Source organism: Camelus bactrianus, chromosome 12 (genome assembly GCF_048773025.1).
Source record: "Camelus bactrianus isolate YW-2024 breed Bactrian camel chromosome 12, ASM4877302v1, whole genome shotgun sequence".
In the NCBI taxonomy this organism is placed as follows: Eukaryota; Metazoa; Chordata; class Mammalia; order Artiodactyla; family Camelidae; genus Camelus; species Camelus bactrianus.
The window spans coordinates 31516243-31539901 of NC_133550.1; the positions used below are offsets into that span (position 1 = coordinate 31516243).

General features: G+C 45.1%; 2 long non-coding RNA genes across 10 annotated transcripts in view; one reads left to right on the forward strand and one right to left on the reverse strand.

The window, feature by feature from the left end:
• LOC123612967 (uncharacterized) overlaps positions 1 to 20912 on the forward strand; it is a 46050-nt gene extending 25138 nt beyond the window's left edge. For 2 of the 7 annotated variants that reach the window (XR_012510682.1, XR_012510686.1), the window contains 6 exons: positions 461 to 577; positions 1252 to 1382; positions 1462 to 1648; positions 10968 to 11006; positions 13344 to 15262; positions 16007 to 20910. This is a non-coding gene — a long non-coding RNA (uncharacterized LOC123612967). Of the gene's footprint in view, positions 1 to 460; positions 578 to 1251; positions 1383 to 1461; positions 1649 to 10967; positions 11007 to 13343; positions 15263 to 16006 lie in introns of all 7 variants that reach the window. The other 5 variants (XR_012510685.1, XR_006720272.2, XR_012510683.1 and 2 more) reach the window with 5 other exon arrangements.
• LOC123612968 (uncharacterized) overlaps positions 1 to 23659 on the reverse strand; it is a 178856-nt gene that overhangs the window by 79398 nt on the left and 75799 nt on the right. The window contains exon 5 of one of the 3 annotated variants that reach the window (XR_012510690.1): positions 1844 to 6147. The exons of the other annotated variants lie outside the window; for them this stretch is intronic. This is a non-coding gene — a long non-coding RNA (uncharacterized LOC123612968). Of the gene's footprint in view, positions 1 to 1843; positions 6148 to 23659 lie in introns of those variants that run through there. 3 annotated transcript variants of the gene reach the window in all.

Consider the following 23659-nt stretch of genomic DNA (forward strand, 5'->3'; position numbering starts at 1 on the left):
CTGGAAGACTTCATCAGAGGCACAGGGAGATGATTTGTGCATTTTACAGATTGGCTAACACTGCATCCTGCCTTGTTTTTTTTCCCCCTCCATGCCATTCTTGTAGCATGACTCAGTGCTTCCACACATTTCCCCCAAAGAACAATGCCCTCCACAAAACATTAGGGAGAAATGTGGATTTTTCTCTACATTCATATAATGTAGAGGTCTCTACACCACTAAAAAAACCAGAAGTGTTTTTTTTATGTGTGAGACTGTGGAGGGAGTGACACTGGAGAGTGCACAAAATCTCACTCCAAAATCCTTATTTCCCCTAGTCCCTCCTTTGCCTGCCAGCAGGGTCCCCATCTCTCTCTGGACCCTTTTCCTGAATAGCCTTGAATTTCCTCTGACCCCAGGTCTTTATTTGAGAATCAGGCTTCCCTTCTCCTCTGTCTCTCTCTCTCTTCCTCTCTCTCAGGCAGAACAACAAAGAGTGATCCTAACACTTCCATTCCCATCACCTCACTCAGCAAAAAAGACCTGCCAATATCAGTATCTTCATACACCTCGAAAGGCATCAAGGAATATTAATTATGTAAGTAAAATGTCAGTATGTATTTTCTTTAAAAATCTCACTTTGGAAGCAATATGAAGAATGGACTGAGTTGGGAACAGAGTGAGACTAAATACAGAGAGACCAACAAGGAAGGGATGGCATTAGTGTAGAAAAAATAGTGGGAAAGTCTGAGACAGGAGATGGAGGTAGAAGGGGCAGAAATGATAGTAAGGAGGTAGAATCAAGTGGTCTATGCCATTAATCTAGTCCATGACATTCACTAAACATAGCAGTGTTACTCTTCCAAAAAGAATAGGATTCATTAGGATTTGGGAGTATATGTTGAGCCAGACCCAGGAAGAGAAGTAACAATGTGATGGGGTTGAACTGAGATGTGGACGTGGTGATCCTCTCAATTCCCCACGTCAGCCATATTGGAAGTATCAGGTATGACAACACATTCTGAGGCTGATGGTGGAAAATACCAGGTCTCACACATCCAAATAGGTGCTGGCCTCTAAGTCACCAAGGGCAACTGTCACTTATTCCAACAATGCTGCCATTGTTGAAATCCTTTCTGAACTCCCGTTTTATATCTGCATTTGGAGACAGGATATGAGACACCCAATAGTCTAGCCTCATTACTTAATGGTGACTTTTGATTTTTCCCCTGGATAGTTTTAGCCACTATGAACATCCAAATTACTTTTCAGACACCAAGACCAAGCCTTTAACTCAGGAAAATTAATTGGGACCTGAAGATGGAAGAGCCTCAGCTGAGGCTCATGGTTGGGAAAACGGCCACAGCCAACAGACTCGTCATGAAGAGATGCTTGTCATGAAGGTCTTGCCCACCTCTTCCCCCACCCCCAGCTTCCTGAGCCCCACACACCATCAGAATGTAATCCAGGCAACTTTTCCAGGTGTGACACTTCATCCCAGAGATGCAAGAAGCAAAAGGGATTCAAACAGAATCGGAAAGGACACGGGAGCCTGGAAATGAGCTTTCCTCAAAAAGTGTCACTGCGGCTTTTCAACAGAATGAGTCTGAAAATGTATTTTCCTTTAGTGGATTCACTGGTCATCAGGATCTGCTTGTACCAGAGAAAGGTGGGTATATGGGCTGAACAGACATTCCTCATTGTTTTAAAAAAAATAAATAAAGAGCAAAGAAAGTATCAGAAACTATAAGCTATTAATAAGTAAATGCATTTAATACATAGAAGTGACTAACACAATGCCAAACACTAAAATTTGCTCTGTTAGTGTTAAATAAACTGCTGCCGTCTTTTTCATCCAGGGGTTTTCATAATGGACCAAGGATAAGCTGGGCTCTGGGTTCCCTGGATAAAACAGGTAAAACAAAACTGAACTCAACAGAAAAACATAGTCTGAGTTGAAGATATCTCAGTGATTGTTAGCCCAGGCATTGCCAAGCAGTTTTTTCTTTTAATAAATTTTAATTTTAGAACAGTTTTAGGTTTACAGAAAGATGGTACAGAGAGTTCCCATATACCCCACAGCCAGTCCCTCCCTACTTTTAAAATCTTGCTTTAGAATGGTACATTTGATACAATCAATGAGCCAATGTTCATAAATCATTAACTCAAGTTCACTTGATTCAAATTTCTTTAGTTTTTACCTAAGGTCCTTTTTCTGTTCTAGGAGCCCATTCAGAACGCCCCATGGCATTTAATAGGCAAGTCTCCTTAGGCTTCTCTTGACGATGAGGATATTTGTAGGGTATTTTGTAGACTGCCCCTCACAATGGTTACAGATGATGTTTTCCTCAGGTTAGATTGGAGCCACAGGCGTTTGGGGGGATGAGCACAGAGTAAAGTGCCATTTTCATCACATTCTGCCAAGGGGACATACTATCAACATGACTTACTATTGTTGATGTTGACCTTGATCATCTGTCTGATAATCCTCAAGTATGTCTTATACATGAGTCTGGTTCTGATGCTTACTTTGACTCTTCAGACTCTGTTTTTCCGCCTTTTAGTATGCCTTGTAGTTTCTTTTCTAGAAAGCTGGATATGTTGTATCAAGTAATAGGAACTGAGGCAAACAGGCCTTTAGTGTGAAGATTCACATTAATCTGGCTACACACTGGGCCATGTTTAATGTCTGCTGGAGATGTCGATGCCATAGCTTCACCTTCGTCTGCTGTCCTTGTTTTGCATCCCCGTCGAAGCCCTGTTAGGGCTTCCATTAGAACTCCCAGATTTCAGGGTGGTGGTTACCCCTGAAACCTCAGCTCTCTGACGGGCCTTAAAAAAAGTCACTGATTTTCAGTTTGTCCAGCTCTTTTCTTCTTGTAAGGATGGGAGTGCTGACTTCTAAGCCCCTTACTTGTTGGAACTAAACCAGAAGTTTTCCGAACACTTTTAAGAGTGGAAACCATTTTCCAAATGAAATCTGATTTAACTGGGGTGAGTCTCATCACTTTCCAGCCCAATCCAAGGACTAGTACTTCCATATGGGGAAGTAAGAATGGGACTCGGAAAAATCTCAGAGCGTGGACAGGAATGTTTTCAGCTGGAAAATCCAGTGGAAGTGGTCAGACAGGTGGGAGAAGGACCCCCACCAGACAGCAATGGGAAGAGAAGCTCACGTGGTTTCTTCCATATGATTGTTGGAGGTTCATGCTGCCCAGGAAAGGGAGGCAGATGGTTGCTAGGCTATGGAGTAGGCCCCACGAAGCTCCTTGGTGCTGGCCACTCTCTGGATATTGCCCTCTGGTCCTCTGTGCCCTCCCACCCTCACTATCAAGGTTTGGTCTCCTCATCTAAAACTTCAAAGACATCCTTTAAGATCATGCTCCATCCACTCCCTTCAGGCCTGCTCTAGCCTAACTGATGCTCAGCTGGTCCCCTGAGGATGGGGGAATGAGTGCTCTGGGACTTCCTCTATCCTCTACTACTCATGTTCCAGCACAAAGTCTCCATTCTGCTCCCAGTGTCCTGATTATTAAGAATCTTTTTGTCTTTTGATAAAACTTGGCCTCACAAAGCTTAGGCTTTGACTTTCTAAATTAACATTTCTGCTGTGGGCTTTGACATCCTAAAGTTAAACTGAACACTGACAGTTTCTCTTACTTTTCGTTTCTACTATATAACAGTCTCACTCTTCTGTGAAGCAATTTGAATGCTTTTGACTAATTAGGGAAAGAGTCATGGATTCATCCAAAGAAGTACTGAAACAAAAAACAAAGATAATGACTTTAAAATATTGTTTCTCTATATTCCTGCAGATGGTGAGTGTGTTCGTGTGTGTGTTTACAAGCTCTGGGTGGAGGGGATTAAGGGATCCAGGAGGCCTGCAGACCTAGCACAACCTGCCCAGTCTGCTGAAACCACTCTTACAAAGGTCACCCTCATGTCACCGAATCCAGTGGTCAGCTCCCAGTCCACCACTTTCTCACCCTGTCAGTGGCACTGGCCACAGTTCATCACTTCCTCTTCCTTGAAAACATTTCCCCTTAGTTTTCCGCATGCCATGCCCTCAGTCCTCCTTCCATCTTGCTAGCTCCTCCCCTTCTCTCCCGCCATTCAATGCCAACGTGCCCAGGGCCCCACCCTTGTCCTCTGCACACACTCGTTCCTTCCTGAGCTCATTCAGTGTCCCAGCTTTAAACATCATCTCTATGCTGATGATTTACTAATTTGTATCTCCAGCCCAGACTGCCCCTCTTGATGCTAGACTCATGAACCAAATGTCTGATACATCTCCACTGGAAACTGAACATCCCATGTTCAAAACCAAACTCCTTCCCTCTCCTCCCAAACCTACCCCCTCCCCAAGTTCCCATATCTCCACAAATGGCACTTAGTTTTTCTAGCTGCTCAGGCCATGTGCCTTGGTCTTCTTCTGGTCTCATCCCACTTTTAATCTATCAGCACATCCTATCAGTGTTACTCCACATCTGACTGCTTCTTGGTTCACTGTTCTCATCCTGGTCCAGGTCACCCCCATCTATGATCTGGATTTTTTTATCTCCCTCCTTCCTCCTTAACATTCTATAGCCTATTCACCTTGCTTTATTATGTAAGTCAGATCCAAACCCTCCAGTGACTTCTCATAGTTCCACCTCGGTTTGAAGCCTTCCCTGATTGTGTGCCCAGATAACTCTCCAAGTTCATTTCCTGCCACTTTATAACTGACACCTCCACCCAGCCCTAGTGGCCTCCTTTCTTGCTACTTAAATATGCCCAGCTCATTCCCACATCGGGGTCTTTGCACTGGTTCTTCCTTCTGCCTGGAGAACTCTACCCCGAATACCCACATGGGCACTCCCTCACTTCCTTCAGGCTCCTTTTTATTTATTACCCCCTTGTGGGTCCTTCCCTGTCCACCCTATTTAACACAGGGCCACTGTCTCCCTGTGTCCTCACTCTATTTTTGTTTCTTAGCACTGACCATTATCTGACGTATCATGTATTATTTATTCACTGGCAGTCTCCCTTATTAAAAAGAAGGCTCAGCCAAGAGCAGAGCCTTTGTCTGGTTTTGTTTGCAGGTCTCTCCCCGGTGCTTAGAGCAATGCCTGGCACACAACAAGAGCTCAATAAACAATGAATGCATAAATCCTGTGAAGAGGCCCATGAAGCACTTCCAAGAAACCCCAAACCCCAATGCTTCCATTTTACAGATCAGAACCTGAGGCCCAGTGAAAAAGAGAGGAATAACCAGCCCAAGGTCATCCAGCGGTCAAAGACAGGGCAGGGTCCAGATTCCGGGTCTCCCACTTCCCAGTCCTGGGCTCTCTCCAGACACGCACCAGTGATGGTGGAAGAAGTGGAGGTCAGCTTCTCCCTATCAGGTGACACTACAAAGGTCCTGCTTCAAAAGGTCACCTCAGTAAACTGAAGGCAGAGAGGTGAGCCAGGAGGCCGAGGCTGTGGCACCACAGTAGGGGTGGGAAGAGGTCCCCTCACCCTAGGGACCGAGGTCGTCAAGAGGAAGGGGAAAGTCCAGGAGGCTCTGTGAAAGAAGCCTGCTGAATAACTGAATGGTGTTTAAAAGGAGCAGAGGGAAAAGGTAAAGTGGTTGTAGATAGGGCAGGACCACGTTTTATTTATCTTTGGATCATCTGCAACAGGATTTCCTCTATAATGGGTACACCGCAAATGTTTTTTGCCAATCACAATAAAGGGGGACCTTTATTGTGAGGGGGACCAGCAGGAGCAAGGCTCATGGTTGTTCGAATGAGTCAGGCTCTCTGAGTGTCACGAGGAAAAAAAAAATGCGGGGTCAGAGAAACCTGGGTGAAGTCTCATCTTCCGTACTTAGTAGCCCAGTGATACTGGGCAGAAAGCGACTCTCTCCAAACCTCAGTTTCCCTATACTAAACCAGAAAGAATATGCAAGGGTGGAGGGAGAAAGAGACAGAGAGACAGACAGACAAAAAGGAGGAGGGCCTACATACAACTGTGTGTATAATGCGCCAGTTTCTGGGCTCAACACCTGGCCCATGTGGAGCCCTCCACAAATGCTCACCTTTATTTATCTCACTGGCTTCTGTCTGCCTTTGAAATCATGCCCTTCCCCTTCTGGATCTGCAATGTTGAGTTCTCACAACTCCCCTCTTCTCTTCCCAACCGGGTCTAGAGGAGAGAGAGGTTCCTGTTATTGAACATGGGATTGGTTCCTCACCGCTGAACGTGGGATTGACTTAGTGTTCAATGTCTGTTTAGCTGGCAGTATTCTCGTAAAGGCCTGCCTCCTTTTAAATGTATGAATCACACCAGCTCTTCTGAACAGTCCTACGAGTAGCTCTCAGGAGCCCAGATGGGAGTCACAGACCAAGGCGGGCCTGCTATTAGTGCTTCCGGGTGCTGACAACCTGTCCCCGTTTCCATGGGTACCTGCAACACGTTGTTGCTATCTCACCTTGGACAATGGCATTGATTCCTGAGAAATAATAGTTTAATTCTCATCTCTGGGTTCAGAAGAGGTGGGAGGGCCTTGGGTATTCCAGCTTGAGAACAAGAGAAAAGCTGTCTCTATCCTGGGCTTGCTGGCAGGGGCGGCCCACATTTGTCCTTCACAGAATCCTATGCCGTTCCCATCTGAGGGCTGCCAGCTTCAGAGGTTAAGTCTCCAAGACCAAAGGAAAGCGGGGGCTGGAGGAATTTTGGACAGAGTCCAGTGCTGCCTGGGCAAGCCAACCCAAATAATTCAGGCAAGCAAAAATTTGCTTGGGCCTGAGCTGGCTGTCTAGACGGTCATGATTGCACACAGGTATGACCTTGCACTTCATTTGGCCTGTGTTAAACTTGTTTAAAGGGGCCTGTCCATAAGTGTCTTAGTTTGGGTTCCCCCAGAAATGGATTCAGAATGAAGGATTTTAGTGCAATTAATTTACTTAGGGAGTGATGCTAGAGTGTATGGCAGGGAAAAGGAGGAGGGAGGTAGAGAAGGGAAAAGGGTCTCGTTCAGCCAGTTACCACTATGGGCAGCTGGAACTCAAGCCTGGGAGACTATTGAGTTCACTGTTGAGACGCCCCAGAACCACAGCCCAGCAAGACGTCAGGGAAGCTGGAGTGTTTATACATCACCTCTCCTGTCATGGCTGGAGGGCACGTTCAAGCTGCCGGGAAGGCTGAACAATCTCCATCCTCTTGGGCAAAGTGCCGGTGTGCTTCAGAATGTGGGAGAGACCCGCTAGGGCAACTGGGCGGGGCTTCGCCAATATTTGCAGACAGCGAGTCAAAGCACAGAGCTCCCTAAATCTAAAGCATCAACCACTGAGACCTTACCCCACTCCACCTAGAGGCCATTCAATCATGGTCGTCGAGTTACAGAAGTTAGGAAACTTGGTCTGTGGTTTCTCCCTCTGCCAGAAATCCCTTCTAAATAGCTACATCCATTAAGCACTTAGGATGTGCCAAGCACTTAAATCATCTCATTTCATGTTTATAACAACACCAGGAGGTGAGAACGATTAACATTTTCACTCATGTTGCCTGGATGAAGTAACTGAAGCTCAGAGTCCAGAAACTTGCCCGAGATCACATACTCAATACGGAATGAAGCTAAGATGTGGACCCAGTTGTCTGACTCAAGAGCTCACACATCACTCTCGGTGCCCTCCTGCTGATGTGTTCCCTGTGTCAGGCTCTCTCGGGCCCAGGGAAGCTCGTTCTGCCCTTACAACTGTTTGTTAACCAGCCTGTCTAGTCCTTATGTTTAGGAGGGGTTTGCCAATTTGCATCTCGTTCCTTGTAAGCTGGAGGAAAGATGGGAGGAAACTGGCATTTGTCTATCTGCTGCTTCCCCCATACCAGCTCTCCTGAGATGCTCAGAGTGGCTTGAGAGGTTGGGGTCAGGATCCCCCCACATTACAGGTGAAGAACCCCAGTGAGGTTTAGAGAAATGAAGTGACTTGTCCACTCTCAGTACAAGAGAGGCAGTGGAGTGAGGTGGATGGAATGTGGATGCAGGGTCAGCTGCCTGTCAAAATTTGACTCAGGCTTCCCTCTGCCCGCTCAAGGTGGAAGGAGCCATTCTCTGGCTTCTGAGCCACATAAACGTTCTACCAAAGCCCTCAGGATACTGTATTGCACACCGCTGGTTTCCAAATATGTGTTCTCCCGTTGGGAGTCCTCTGCCTTCGAAATGCCAATTTAAATCATTATGTGTAGAACGAAGGTATCAAAACGATACATGAATAAATGAATGAGCAGGACTGAGGTTCAAATCTTGGCGCTGCCATTTTTCTCTTAAAGGCTTTGGACTCAGAGGAGCCTGGAGTCACCTGCCCTGGAGGGTGCCTCAGCGCCCAGGCAGTCCCCAGGCTGGTCCCTGCCTGGCTGGAGGCCCCACTGGACTGTTCCATGCCTGCCCCCTCCTGCCCCCTGGCAGTCGGCCCTCCCTCCCCAACCACCACTTAAATGAAAGCACTTTGCCTTTTGTGTCATTCCCTCAAGGTCCAGAAAAGTACTAAAGCTTCTCTGACAAACCTATTCCTTCTGAAGCAACGACGGCCGCCGAGAGCCCCGAGCACCACCTTTGCATGGGAACTCATGCTCTAATGAGGAACTGCTAGGCACCCACGGCCTGAGCTCAGCAAAGTAACAAATATAATAACTAATAGTTACTTCACCGCTACTCGATGCCAGTCTCTATTTTAAGTGCTTTACAAGTTTAAACCTCACAATTTTTAAAGTAAGTTGTTAGAACAGACTCTCAACCTTCTATCAAACGTCTTCCCCACCAGCCCGTCTCTGGTGTCTGAAATCTTACAATCTGGTGATTTTTGATCAGTAAAGCCCTGCCCCCGTGCCTGGCACAGAGTGGGTGTGTAGGTTCCCCAGAAGTGGACTCCAAGACAGGGATTCTTGGGAGGGAGGTGCAGGAAACATCGGTGGGGGCTGCGGAGGTGAACAGAAACGGGAAGGCAGCCTACAAAGGGGTGTGTTATTAGAGAAGCTAAAGCTGTGGGCCCCTGGTGCTCAATCTCATGGGAAAACACTGGGAAGTGGTGCAGAAAACGTGCCTGAGTCTTATCCACCCAACGAGTGAGGATGCTTTGGTATTTGTAAGTAAACGCTCATCAGTCATTGGTGGACACTGCTCTGGGGGAGTGACAACTCTTTATCACTTCATCTGTCAGTGAGTGCAGGCACAGTGGCTTTAGAGAAATCCCTCAGGTCAAAGTCTAGGTCCTGGCAGAGGAAGGTGGCTGGCGTGCACCCAAGTGGAAAGACCCAAAGAATGTGGGCAGACACTAGTAGCATCTACTACCTTATTTAGCCAATATATGTTGAAGGAACAGATGGATGAATGAATGAGATGACAAAGGATGGGAGGCAAAGATGCCCTGGTTTTCGCTGGTTTGGTACCACTCTTAGGCCTTCCACCATCTCAGTGATATTCCATCATTCAGGACATCCTACCATCCTAGAACATCCAGGATGTCCGATCTTGTCAGTAGCAAGAGAAGATGCTTTACAAGAGTCTCGGGAACATGGACAGAGTCCTGCTTTCAAACTGTTCACCCCCACGTGACATTTCCCATCATACATCCGAAGCTTTCATCGCAGGATGCCAAGGCCTCTGCAGTAGCTACCAAGAAAGCAAAAAGATCTCAGAGGGCCGATGTCATCAATTTTTCACTTTCTCACTAGTGAACCCAACCATAATTCTAACCTTGGTAACGCAAGGCCAGTGGAAACTATGTGCAGCACATGTTTGGATTAAATTCTCTGTTGATTTCTCTTGATTTATAGGTTAAAGCCCAGCCAACACAAGGCTTCTCCCCGCCACCCCCAGCAATTTCTGTCTTGAACTAAGTGTTCAATATTTTATCAAACTATACTTTTTGTTATTTTTAGCCTCATAAAAAATGATTAAAATTTAAAAAGCCCTACATAGGACTGGAAAGTAGTTTTTCTGTTTTTGTTTCCAGAATTATTTCACATTTCTGAATTAACACAGCTCTTGGTCCCAAGAATCACATGGTCTCACTGCTCTGAAACACAGATTTTTCATATTAATTTTTTCAAGAGATGTCAAATCAGAAAATAAGAGTTCCAGATCCATATGTAACACATATGGTGATGGCTTTAGGGTCAAGGACAAGAAACAACTGTGATATGATCCTCTCTGGAACAACCTGCCTTCCAACACCTTTCTTTTTTCCCTTTTCTCCTTCTGTTTCTCCTCCTCATCCCCTTCCTTCTTTTTCTTTTTCTTTCTTCACTTTCCAAGAGGAACTTTTCTGGGGAAAGACCTAATGTCTTGCATTCAAGCTCGTGTCTCAGAGGGAATTTGGAAGTTGCTCAAAAGGAGAGCCCCAAACGACGTCTGCAGCTTTGATAAAACGCAAGCAGGCTTTAGGTGCTCCTGACAGGGGACTCTCTACCAGGGACTAACAACAGTACTGTTAACTGTGAACTAAGACTGCCCCAAGCCCACTTGGAAAACCGCGTGCAAGGGAACCAACAAACAAAGAAGGGGATTACTGCACTGGCCAGGCTGACTGAGCTTCTCAAGGGAAAACCGAGTCGCTACTCTTCTCCGAGGGCAGGGAAGAGCGTGCCGGAATGCCGGCAATCTTTGGGACATCACTTGGTAATACCCTGCCCTGTGATTAAAAACTAACGGAAAAAATTAATGGGAAACCACACCTCAGTGAAGGCAAGATTAGAATTAGGGTGTGGGTCATTCCATCAGACAAGGAGCTGTGATCCGTTGCGGTACTTTCTGAGAGCAAAGCAAATATAGAAAGGCTAATGGAAGGAAGACAGCTATGATTACATGACCAGTTGCAGAAATGGTGGCTATGATAGTCATGAGAATTTCTTCTTTTCTTTGATACATGTGTATCATATATGTATATAAATATCTATAAGTATGTTTGTGTATGTTTATATATATATTATATATTTAAAATATTCTTTTTCTTTCTTTTCTCCCTTAGCCTATTCATTGACTATGTAATGAAAGATGTGTAAAAGAGGTAAACTTTGTATCTTGACATTTAAGTTACAGAATATTAAAGGGGGAGTATGATTCAGCTAGAAGTGAATGTAACCCAAAGATGAATAAGTGTATACTGTTTCAGAGAAAGTTAGCCAGTTTTCATTTCTATGAGGTTCTCAGGTTAGCATAGGAGGTGTCAGCCATGGGAGGGCAGAAAATGGGGGCTGACAAGGTAGTTAGAAATAGACTAACCCCTCAAATTGCATTTTAAAAGCCTCACTCCTCTTAAACACTATTTTCACTAAAGTTTTCTATTCCTCTTCATCTCTGACTGGCATTTGCCTTCTCACTGGCATTTTTGGCATATTAAAAAATGCCAATTGTGTCCAGAATATGCCAGACAGAGACATGATTCAGTGCTGGAGTTGTGGACTTCAGAGCCAGCCCTCCTGGAATTGTACAGAAAGGAAACCCATAAATGGGATGGTGAGCTCAGGGCCACCTGAATGTGAAGCCTTCCACTGTCATTCCCATGGCAGCCCTTCCAGCCCCCGATGGTGGCACTCAGATTCCACCCTGCTCTAGATTACTCTGGAATCGCAGATTTTTATGCAACGCCAGAGCCGTAAAATTCTCCTTCATTTCTGGCCAACTATTAATCCTGCCGTAAAGGGTTATCGATCTCTTTGTGAAATGTTCGACCAATCGCTGTCAGAGAACTTGAGTTCCCCATGATAGAAATAAAACGCTAACATTTTTTAGCAAAGACTTTATAGGTGTTAGAGTCTATATACCATTAAATATAGGTATTTCCAGGCATTCCATTACTGTATTGATCTTTTATTATAAATTTTCAGGATATAAATGTTGTAACAGTGACATTGGGAATACGTTTTACTCCTCTGGCTTTTAACATAAGGAAACAGAAATAGAAATCCTATGGGTAGCTAGGAGAAGCCCTGAGCACACGGCACATCAATTTATTGGCGAAACTTAACCTGGTAATTAGTATCATGTTTGCAGATGGACATGGAGGTCCAGAGGCAATTATTTATTAGTCATTTTTATGAAACAGAAGCCTGCATCCTACTGCACCCAACTGATTGTTCCAATCCCCAGGTGTTACACAGTCTGCTTTTGCGAACCCGGCCTGGGCGAAGGGCTCTCAGCCCGTAAGGGGTCTTCACAGGCAGGTGGGCTGGAGGACAGATAGACGCAGACACACCCTGAGTACCTGAAAGAATGGGTATGATTTCACTTGGGGTGAATTCATCCCTTGGGGTTATTGGCTTGAAGTCAATTAAAACAGACACTGTCCAAAGTGAAGAAGGAATCTGGGGGAAGACTAGGAAGTGGTTCAGAGAACAGAAGGTAAAGCTGGTGAAGCGGCAGCAGGAGACCTGGCCGATGTGAAAGGGCCGTGTCTTCAGAGAATCGCTGTGTCCCGGACGCAGCTAGCTCCGGTCCTGTGAGTCACTCTGTTCAAGGCTCTGGTCCAGGGGGAAGGGACTGGCCCTGCTACAAGCTGCAGGCTCTCTGTCTAGAGTCAAATGGTTATTGGACCCTTAAGGCTATAGTGGGAGAAGGATGGTTTCCCAAAGAGAAATCAGGATGTTCTCACCAGATAATGAGGTCACTGTGTCATGAACAGATGGGTCTTGTAGTATCTGCCCCCTGACACTTTCTGTGCAGGTAATTTGCGCGTGCCCAGGCTAAGAGATGGGGTGGGCAAGGACAAACCCCTCAGCTTAGTGTTAGGCTCCCATTTCCTCTTTCCCTCCACAGCATCCCTGAGCTCCGAGGGATTATCCAGACCCAGATGGTATTTGTATTTCCAAGAGCCGCAGCCACTCAGAGTCTGACATATGCCACACTAAGAAAACTATGAAAGGGAAGCCAAATGTCAACTAGGACAAAATTTTCCAGACGTCTCTCTCTCTCTCTCTCTCTCTCTCTCTCTCTCTCTCTCTCTCTCTCTCTCTCTAGCTAGATTCCAGTTACAAGGAGTCTGAGATGTCCCATTATCTGGGCAGAGAACTCACTCCAGGGAAGTTTTCTAAGGTTGTTTAATTTCTTTGCTGCCCAAGAAGTGCTCAAATCTCAATCCCAAATCCCTCCCCTCCAGTTAAATGCATCTTTTGGCCCTAATTCCAAGCCCCCACTTGCATAGCTCCTAATATCTGGAATAGCCTCCCAGCCAAGCCAATGAGTCAGTTTTCTGAGTGTCTTCAGATCCCCAGAGATTTACTTCCAGAAGCTTCCAAAAACACCCTTAGGATGTAAGAATATGTCTGAACATCTAGTTAAATGTATGCTCGTGGGAGCCTGTGTACATAGATTCATTTATCTGCCTTTGTCCTGTCTCCCGTTTTAGATGATGAGAGTCCCAAGGAGAAGGGTCACGTCTGGTTTGTTCTTCTGCCTCTCCCCACGGCGTCTACAAAGTGCACACACAGTCAGCCTTGGTAACCAACTCCCATAAATAATGTGGTGAAAAGGCAACGTGTTAGGCGACAGAGAACCACGTTCTGGTCCCAGTTTCACAATTTACTAGCTGAGTGACCTTGGACAAGCCATTCCAACTCCCCAAACGCCAGTCCTCTTTATCTTTGCAAAGATGGCCATGGTTCATTCCATGTTCATGCCCTAAGGTGGTGGTGATGCTCAAAAAGAGAACCACTAGGAAAGCGGCTTATGGTCTCAGCTACAGACATACCACATGGCTATCAGGTCACCCTGGCGTGCCAGCGCCAATCTGAACAAAAACTGGAAAAGTTCAGCCTGCCTCGGGGATGCTGGCACCCCCATTCTCCCAGGACCATGTTCCACGTTCATGCCTTTTAGGGAACATTCAAGCTATGAGGCCAAAGGGCAAGGGCCCTGCCATTTTACTTCAGGCACAGCAATGAGCACAACAAAAACAAGGCCAACTGAAGGCCAGAGGCGGCGCAATGTGGGCTCAGAGGCCGCTGCAGGCAGGCGCTTCCTCCCTCAGCAGGATTTCTCTGACGCTTCCCTTTCCACCTGTCCCTGCCACGAAGACACTCGTTCACACTCGGCCTGTTTCCTGCCTGGATCCTGGCCGCCTTCTACTGCTTGACTTTCTCTCTCTTGCCTCGTGACCCCACTTCAGGGCCAGATGGTTCAGGATGCCACTTCTTAATGCAACTTGGAGCGGCCTTTCGGGTTCCATCCCACCTGCCTTTTCTGTTTAGAGGACTAAAGACCTTTCATTTTGTCTGCTTTTCTTCCTCAGATTGCCTGCTAAAAGCAAAAGAGCACAGAGTGACTTCTTTACCTCCTGTTTTGTTTTTCCTTTCGGTCATGTTTAATACAACTCAATTCCTCTGTCTCCAGAAACAAAAGGCAACATAGAACCAAACCCCTGGCACTGCAAGATGATTTTGAAGTGCTGGCAAAACGTTCTAGGAGACGAACATGAAAAGGAACTCCGGTCTTGCAAACATTTGCTGGTGAGCCCTGTCCTTCAGTAACGCACCCCTAGTGCTGAGTATTCTGATCTTTTGGTCAAAAACTAGGCAGGAGTTTTGCTCCCAGCTTTTCTCCTCCTCAACCTGGATGGAAATTCCTTTCTTTCTGACCATCTGGTCTCCTCATTTAACTTGGCCAAGCCCAGCTTGACAACTCTCCCCCACTGTGATGGCACAAAGGGAAGCAAAGGAGACCTGAAATCAGCCTGATACAGTCTCAGACTTCAATTCCATGCTACTTATGTGAAATAAACCATCAAAGTGATATATTAGGGAACAATGTGCAGCAAAGCCATGTTCATTCAAAACTAAAGGCAGGGAAGAAATGGATTTAGAATAAATAGTTCTGATGCTTTGGGATGAAATGACTGGGAAATTCTATCCCACTGAGCCTCACTTCAAAATAATAATTGCCAACAGCACTGGCGTTAATCTTCAGTCAACAGAGCACTTTTACAAATGGGAGGACATCAAAGAGGAGCATAATACTAATTTATATTGGCCTCTTTCTATTTTCCAAGCCCTTTCAGACTGGATACCTCAATTCATCCTCTCCTAAATTTTGGAAGATAGATCAAGCAGGATTTATTCAACCAATCATTCATCTATTCAACTCGTGTTTATTGGATGCCTGGCACTATTTTAGGTCTGGAAGACACAAAGCATTGATTAAAACAGATGAAGTTCCTAATCTCATGGAGCTTCTGCTACAATAGGAGAAAAAGACAATAAGCAAATGTGAACAAATATAGACTCTCTCAGATGGGAGAGGTGGGATAAAAGCAGAAGATGAAAAGGCAAGGTAAGGCGAACAGAGAGTCCTTGGGGAGAGGTATCCTGTTTCCTACAGGGTGGTCTCCGATGGAGGGGTCTTTGAGCAAGACCTAAGGAACTGAGGGCCGAGATGAGCACACGCCTTGGGGAAGAGGCTTCCAAGGGCTCAGAGGAAATATTTAGGCAGGAATGTGCTTGGCTTGTTAGAAAACCAGAAAGGAGGCCAGTGTGGCTGGAGCAAAGTGAGCAAGGCAGAGCCGGTAGAAAATGAGGTCAGAGAGATAAGAGCGACAAGGCATGTAAGGCCCTGCTGGACACTGCAAAAGCTTGGGCTTACAGCCTGAGTGAGTGGGAAGTCTTTCCACAATTTTAAGCAGAGTAGCATGATCTGACTTATATTTCAAAATGGTTACTCTGTCTAAGACTGAGCACTGGCCCCAGGATCTACTCCCTCTTTCTTGCATAACAGTGGAAAACACACATTTCTAGCAGGCCACATGGCATCCCAGAATAAAGAGTATACTTCTTAGCTTGCCCTGCAGATAGGTAGAGCCACATGACTAAGCCTGTGGGTGATATGCAAAAGGGTGGTACAGTGCTTCAAAAAATCGTGGTGGGGGCTGGGTAAAGCTTAGTGGTAGAGTGTGTGCTTAGCATGCATGAGGTCCTGGGTTCAATCCTCAGTACCTTCATTAAAATTTTTTTTAATTAAAATTAAAAATCATGCCTTTGACCCTTTTCTTTTTAACTCTGTCCTTCATTCTCTGCCTAGAATGCAGATGTGACGGTTGGAGCTCTAGATGCTACACTGGACTGTGAGGCCAAGGGCCACCCCTCTGGATGGCATAGTGGTGAGCTGAAGAAGCTTAAGTTCCCAAGGACTTCACAGAACAGATTCATACCTGCCCATACAGATAATCTCCAGACATTTATTTAGTGTCTCTGTTTCTAGCAGTTGAGCCTAGTCCTAAACGGTATAATCGTGTGGATAATAAACTATAAGAGGAACAAGGGCAAATACAAGGATAATCTCTTTTCATGAGTGAAAACCCAGAGACTTGAAGAAGTTAAGTGAAGGAGATAAGGATTGTGGTTAAAAGCACTGGCTTTCAAAGTCAACAAACCCACCTGTATTTCAATCGTGCCTCCAAAACTTTCTAGCCTGGTAACCCTGGGCACATTCCTCAGCCCCTTTAAGCCTTGATTTCCTCATCTGTAGTAGGGGGATGATAATGATACCTACCTCCCACTATTATAGTGAGGATTACATGAAATAAGTTATGTGAAAAGATTTAACAGGGCTGGGCACGGAGTTGGACTCCCCAGCTGCGGGTGCTCTGTCTCCCCTCTTCTCTCTACCTTGCCGCACCTCCCACGCATGCCCAGGAAATCGATCCTTCCAAGATTAGTGCACATCACACACAATTAAGGGCAAGTGCTCTTGTTAGTAAGGGAGGAAGAGAAGGAGAGAGAGAGGAGAAAAAGAAGCCTTAGCACAGGGATGTGATGGACTTTCAGGTTGTCAGAAGCTCTGGATTCATAGGAGGAAACGTCAGCAGTGGCCCCGGAGGCGCTGAGAGATCTAAGGGAAGGCGGCCAGCAGTTCAGCCCTCAGCCTGGGGCCTGGGGATGCTCGCAGGGCTCCGAGCTGTTCCCGACCTGACCCCCTTCTCTTCTGTCCCCTTCTCTCTCTCGTTCGCCTCTTCTCCTTCCTCTTCCAAAATCCAAATAGGAATAGTGGGAAGCTTGCTATATCATCTGATTCTCCGGCTGTTTTTCCTCAGAGTGACTGAATTTTTCACTGGCCCAGCAGGATGTTTGGAGACCGTGTGGAGAGCAATCTCTGTGTGTTTTTTCATCTGCGTACTAGGCTTTGGAATGCAAAGAAGCAATTACATCTTTCCTTTCTGGTAGCAGATTCTCTTCCTAATTATGTTTTGCTCAGGCTAATATGAAAATGAATTGGCTTCCTGTGACAACAATACGTGTAATAATAACAGGAAATGGCCCAGAATCACAAAATAATAAAAATAGAGCTGGAGGGGAAGCAACACAACTCTTGAGAACATTTTGCTGCTATGCTTTTCCATCCCTTCCCAACCCATTTTATCTGTCTATCCAACTACTCGCAGATTCAGAAAACTATTAATTAATTCAGAGAACTGTTTATAACCAGTGAAACTAACACAGGGCCTAAAAAATTCAACTTTTCTCCTTATATTAGAAATTTCTGAAACACCAACTACCAAAAATTAGAAAAAGACAGGCGTGTCAGTTTCTGTATAAAGACTTAGCCTGTATTATGCCTAATACAACTCTTTGTAAAACAGACTGAGTGGCAATAGTATGCTTCCATTAATCATAGTCTACACTGAAGGCTCTGATAAGTCCTGTAGAAAAGCAACCTGGCTGCATTTGTCTAACCTAGTAAGGCACCAATTTATCTGACCATGGAAACTTCTTTTCCTTCTTTCATTGACTACTTATGAATTTTTGAATTAGCATTACAGAATATAAATTTTTCAAGGTTTTGGTTCTCAAGGGAATGCTCTACTTGTGTTCTGAATGCAGCCTCCTATGCATTTAGCCTTTAATTCTGTTAACTGATTATTTAGGCCTCCAAGAAGAGGCTAGTCTCTTAACAACAGTAGCTTCTGTTCATCAATATACTTAATTCAACCTGAAATTTGGCAGGTAAAATGTCTTTGCCTTTGCAAGCTGATAACCATCATCTTGACCTTACCTGATCAGGTATACATTCAGAAGGAGGGAAAGGGGATATCTAAGCTCCAAAGCACTTTCTTTCCTTCTCTCCCTGCACAGGGAGTTCTTGGTCTCAACTCTACCACAGGATGGAAACTCAGGCCAGTTCACTTCACACACAGAGAGAGGTGAAAACCAATGGCGATCTCTTCACTTACCTCCATCTGGGGAATGGAGGTTCCATTGTAAATCCAAGGACTCACTGAGTGAATGGGTGGGTGATGAGTCTATCCCGTGTGTGTATTAAATGAGGTGACAGAAGACAAGGCCTAGGTCAGAGTTCAGGGAAAGCCAGTCTGAGCATGCTCACTTGGCCCAGGCTGATCCAGTAGACTTGGTATACACCAAGCCACAATTACTAAGCATGTTTCATCAATGACAATTCCCAAAAGGGGTCACGCACAGTACCAAAGCCCAGCTAAGCCCAAGAGGGGTCAGCCCGTGGACACAAAGGCTTTTTATTAGGTGAGACATCTGTTCCGATCTCTGTTGCCAATTAGGTCGTCATTAGACTCAGGCAACACTTACTGATAGCGGAGATGCCATTGAGAGGAGACATTAACACCTTTACCGCTGACCGTAAATCAGGGGCCACTCCGGCTGTCTGAGGGCATCTGCAGAAACACCTCCCTCTGGCTTTTCCAGCTGGGGGTTCCCTCTGTCCCTCTACTCCCGGAATAATGCACAGCTGGAGTGGCTGTCTAAATACCCACGTGCTGCGGGAGCAGTGAGAGCTTCCTGGGCAAAGGTGATGAGCTCCGTGGAAAGTATTACACCAAAACGTCCATGCTTTTTTCTTTCTAAAATAATACACACATAGAGTAGAAAATCTAGGGAACTACAGACAGTCAAAGGGAAGGGAAGGGAATAGAGATCACTCAGAATGTCATACTCTTAATGTAGCTCTTTCTAGCCTTTTTCTCTGCACTTTCTTTTTATTTCTACAGAGTTGAAAATTATGCTGTTCCTATTAAAAAAAAAAAGTATAAAAGCATCTGTTTCATTCCAGTCTGGCCACACTGTCCCCCTTGAGATTCTCCAAACACTGCAGGTACGTTTGTACCTCATGGCCTTTAAACTTGCTCTTCTCTCTTCATGGAATGTTCTTCCTCCACCTACTCTGATGACAAGCTCCCTCACCTTCAGTTCACTGCCCAAATGTCACCTCCTCCAAGAAGACTTCCTGACCACACAAGCTGAAATCATTGCTCCCTGCTGCCATTCTTCTGTTCCCTTACTCTGCTTTATTCCCCGTCCATGCGCTACAATACGTGGTATCGTATTACAGAGTTGTCTGTTCATTATGGGTTCTCCTCACTGCAATTTAAGCTCCAAGAAGACATATGTTCTGTTTCAGTCACTACTGAATTCCCACAACCTGGAACAATGCCTGGCCCATAATAGGTACACAATACATATTTGTTAGATGAGTGAATAAATATTTCTTGGAAATTTGCATTTTTTCCCTTTAACAATATTGTACAGAGCCTTCCGGGTCACTAAGGCTCCCTCGGCATACCAAATTTTAAGACTACATCACATTCCACACTATGGCTCTATTATAATGGGTTTAGCCAGCTCCCCATGGGTGAACATTTAGGTTAAGTGGTCTCCTCCCCATACCGCGCCCCACCCCAATCATTTTTAAACATATGCAGGGCACTGGGAATATTTAAATGATTTATCTATGCTGGGAAAATTTGACCTGGAAAACTTATTTGGAGGTTTGAACTGGAGAAACAGTCATTAGCAAGCCCTTGACCAAATAAGGAATTTAAATTCCTCTGATAGAAAAGGTGGCGGTGAGGACACCTGCCTTCCCAGCCAGATGGGTCACATCAGCCTTGGAGGTCGGTGACGTGATGGTCACCTCATGTGTGGCTATACACAAGTACTTAGGGCTCGCAGAAAAGAACAAAGTACATGGAATATGGAGATGTCATGGGCTGAACTGTGTCCCCTCTCCCCCAAAAATTCGTATGTTGAAGCCCTAACCTTCGGCACCTTGGAATGTGGCAATATTTGGAGACAAGGCCTTTAAAGAGGTAATTTAAGAGACTGCTGGGTGGGCCCTAATCCAAGCTGACGAGTGTCCTTAGAAGAAGAGGAAATTTGGACACGAAAAGAAACACCAGCGATGTGCAAGGAGGGAAGACCGTGTGAGGATGCAGTGAAAAGGTGCTCAAACCTGCCAACAGCTTGACCTTGAACTTCCAGCCTCTAAGCTGTGAGAAAATAAAATAAATTTCTATCAGTTAAGTCACCCATTCTGCAGTATTTTGTTATGGCAACCCTAGAAATTAACACAATAGATGAGTGCAATGATGTTACAGTGCCCTTGCAAAGGCATTTGGGGCTTTCTAAGTATACTTTTTATTGCATAGCAAAGGTCAAAATTTTCTGTGTAAACAGAAGTCATTAGATGCATATGAATCAACAGTTAAACAACTCCTTTACATGCAATTTTTCCTTGAGAGCGTCATCTTAAAAAAATTAAACAGCAAAAATTAATGGATAGGTCCCAGAGAAGTTGGCGTGAATTTCAAAAGACTGGTCATTTCTGTGCTCTTCAAGGGAATATTTCATTTCCCTTATTCTGTATCCACCTATTTAGTCCTCAATTAATTAATTTGATACTTAGCAAGTACTTGGTATGGGCCAGTTCCTGGGGATATGACAGTGAGTGAGCCAGACGCCTCCCTGCAATCATGGAATCTATTGGGGGGAAGAGTTATGGTAACAAGCAAGTACAGCAGGACACCCCCTACTGACAGAGGAAGGCTTCGTCTCCTAAGTCAGAGGTAGGCAGACTTCTTCTGTAACGGGTCAGAAAGTAAATGGCTTTAGCTTTGAGGGTCACGTGGTCTCTATCTCAACTACTCAACCTGCAGAATGAAAGCAGCCATGGACATTATGTAAACAGTGAGCAGAGCTGTGTTCCAATAAAATTTTATTTATAAAAAGAGGATGCAGACCAGATTTGACCCAGGGGCCCTAGTTTTCCCACTCCTGCCCTACATTCTACACTGGATGACAGCTTGAGCACTTTTTCAGGTCAACATAGAACATCTATGCATAAATGTGAGGGGTGTCCAGTAAAGTGTGGCTAGATCTTTGAGCTTTGCAGTGTATGCAGGAGAACAAATGATTCTGTATGATCTATCTTGGATCCCTAAATACACAGAACATGAGATCACATATCTCAGATGGCTCTGCTCAAAATACAAGGTCTTATGACCTGGTTCCTCCCTTCCCCCATCTCTTTAGAAAATGGGGCACCACCCTTTCATACAATTCAAGCTAGCCATTTCTGGCAGCTGGACCTAACATTTGTGGATGTGCCCTCCATTAGAGCTTATTCATGCTTCCTATCCAAGTTTCCAGAGCCTTCACTCTCAAAACAGTGCTTCTCAGAAACCATGGTTTGTGGCCTAAACTGCATGTACCACACCCTGAGGTAAAATGTCCAGGCCACATGAAAACATGGGTGTGCCCATTTCCAGAAATGTCTATAGAGAGTTGACCCACCTGTGTACAGATGTGGCACAAGGGCTTCCATCTTGTAATTACAGGCTCTCTGAAACCCTGACGTTCTGGTATAAAACAGAACAAAGTTCAGAATCACAGGGAGCTGGGTTATAATCACGAGTGCACTTGTGAACACCATTCCACATAAAAACGATGCCAAACTAGGAGCAAGGACAAGGTGTAAAACACAGAGGACGAGTGGCTCTTTGTGACCGAGGATGTCACCCACACAGTCAACAGTTATCCTCTGCTGGCTATGAGCCAAGCACTGTTCTCAATGCTGAATGAGAAACAGAAACACTGCATTCATGGAGAAAAACTTCCCAGTAGAGGAGACATTTGGGTTGGGGGTGGCCTCTATTTTGCACAACTCCAGCTGCTGCTATCCATAGCACAGTCTATGTTGATGGCACCCCGTGGAGGGGTGAGGTGGAGTATTACATGTTGACTGTGACTTGAGTCTTGATGGACCAGGATTTTAGTAGGTACAGAAGAGGAAAGAGGGCAGTCCAGGTAGAGGGAAAGGATATGTGTAAGGTATCAAGAATCATTTATTTAGTGCCTACTGCTTTTACACGACCCTAAGGGGATAGAGGTAAATTCTTGTGACCTGCATTATAAAACCGTATTACTCCTTCAGTCATAGCATTAAAAAAATAGTTACTGAGCAATTACCACGATCCCAGCTCTGCTACTAAAACATGGGGATATAGCCATGAATACATCAGAAATGGTGCCCAACCTCATGTAATTCACAATCCAAAGTCACACTGAATAATTATAAGAATAAAGAGCATTTCAAAAATAGAGTTCTGGGTCTTAGGAGCCCTTATAACTGGGAGAACAGACATAGTTTGGGTAGTTAAGAGACACTTGTGATGGGAGAAACGTGACTGTCCTCTTGCTAATCCTGGATATTCAGTCTCAACGGGAATGAGCTTGGGTGGAAGAGGGGGAGGAGTTCCCCTCAGTGCTCATTCTGTGGACAGAGGACCTTATTTCTCTAAATGACAGTGTGGGCATCAGTGTAAGAATGACTGTATACTGAGGGAGGTGCCAACTGGGTGCATGAGGCTGGGCCCAGCTGGGGGCTAAGGCTGTCATGGGGAGAGAGGTAAGGTCTATACTGTCCAGGAGCTTACTTCATGGGGAGAAAGACCAGTAAACTGGTAACTACAATACAGTGATCAGGACTGAAAGTTGGTTTGGGGAGCTCCTGGGAAAGACATTCAACCGGGTGTTGACTGGTTCAGGAAAAATTTTCCAGAAGCAATGACTCCCTTCTGACATGTGACAGGTAAGTGGGATTTAATGACAAAGGTGTAGTAAGAGAAAAGTAGGAAAAGGATGACCCCAGCCAGAGACGAGAGAGGGGGTGTGACGGAAGAATCAAATCTGAGAAGAGGAGGGCTGAGGCTGGAAGCCGGGGGGAAGGTTGGGGCTGGTCTGGGGAGAACCTTAAATACCATGGGTGGCAGTTTTCATCCAATCAGGATCATGTGGTTCAACAGGGGAAACAGAGACTATAAACTGGTAACTGATGTCCCACGTCAGAAAACTGTAAATGAACTATCACTTCCTCTTCTCAACACACGCCCAAGAAGGAAAAGCAGCTCTTTCTACAAATAACTACTTTTTGATTTTAATTTTCTATACAGCCTACTATACACAACAACAAAAACACTACCACCACACCTCATGCTGAGTTTAGAGCCTATTTTCCACCTAAAACCAGATTCCAGATTCAGGACTGGGCAGAGTGGCTAGATGTTCCTCAAGCCAAGCCTCAAGAAATTTCATCCAACATTCCCAATTGCAATGAAACCCCAAATCTAAAAAAGGCAATTTGTGCAGTGCCCATTATGGTTTTATTATGGAAGTTTCTGTACAGCTGCGGTGAAGTCCTCCCAGTGCTCATGAAGTGATGAGTCACAGAAAATGAGGGCATGTCCATTACTCCAAAAGGCTGACCATATGATGTATTTATATGTGATACTGCAGACCCTTCAGAGGAAACATGTATTAAATATAGACATACCTGTATATATTTGTATATAGAAGGTTTTGTGGACTAGTGAAGAACTTCTCATTGTGTATGTTCTAAAGGCTTAAAAGAAAACAGAAATTAACTCTA